Source organism: Pteropus alecto, unplaced genomic scaffold (assembly GCF_000325575.1).
Source record: "Pteropus alecto unplaced genomic scaffold, ASM32557v1 scaffold71, whole genome shotgun sequence".
Lineage (NCBI taxonomy): Eukaryota > Metazoa > Chordata > Mammalia > Chiroptera > Pteropodidae > Pteropus > Pteropus alecto.
Window position 1 is genome coordinate 20119291 of NW_006433024.1, and position 1018 is coordinate 20120308.

Consider the following 1018-nt stretch of genomic DNA (forward strand, 5'->3'; position numbering starts at 1 on the left):
CATAATAATTAATTCGTGTTCTTGTTTGCATGAATTAAATCCCCAAATCAGCATTTCTGATCAGCCTAAGATACATGGGTAAACCCGAGTGGCTCTAATCCAGCCAAAGGCACTTGTAGTTGGCATTTCAGTTGGACTGTGCACCCAATCCCAGAGAAATGCACATTTTCTGGAAGACTTTGAGAAACACTGAGGCTGTTTTCAACATTTAAAGGTTCAGATACGCTTATTAAAAGTGAAGAGGCCACACATCTGTGAAGTGAAGATGGGCCATTTACCAGGTAACGGGCCTTGAATACCCTCTGAGCCTCACTTTCCTCATCTGTGAAATGGGTCCTGCTGTACCCACCTTGCCGAGGGACAGTGAGGACTGGAAGTGGTACCCACAAGAGGCCTGTGGTGCCTGCCCATCTCTCAGTGAGTGGGAGCCCACTGTTAGGAGTTTTAGTGACCATCAGGAAGCCTCTGAGGAATTCTGATATCCTCTGGGCTGTAGAATTCTTGCCCTGCCCTCTGAAGCACTCTCTGGGTAGAAGAGAAACGGCTGGGATCTGGGAATGGCTGGGGGCCACTCCTGGAGATCAGGTAGGGCTCAGGGCACAAGTGGGCTCAGGGGGTCCTTCCCCACCTGCCTAAGATCCCACCTTGGGCTCTTGACTCTAGACCCAGGAGACGGAATCAGGTCTGACCTTGTTCCCCACCTCTTCAGCCAGGTCCTGGGCTCTCTCGATGGCATCCAGAGCCTGCAAGGTGAGCACAGGCCAGGGCTGTGGACAGATCTGTCTGACAGAGGCCTCGTCTTATGGGAAAGGAGAGGGTAGGAAGAGGTCGGCGTAAGGAGGGTGTCACGGCTGGGCAGTAGCCCTGTGTGTGAAGGTAGCGGAAGGAGACTGGCCATGGGCAAGTGGACTCCTGCCTGAGCTTACTCAGATACAGAAAAGAAGAATATTCATGTCTTGAGGGGTGTTGTGACATCATGGGAGGCATTTAAATAATCCTGAGTTCAAACCCCAGCTTG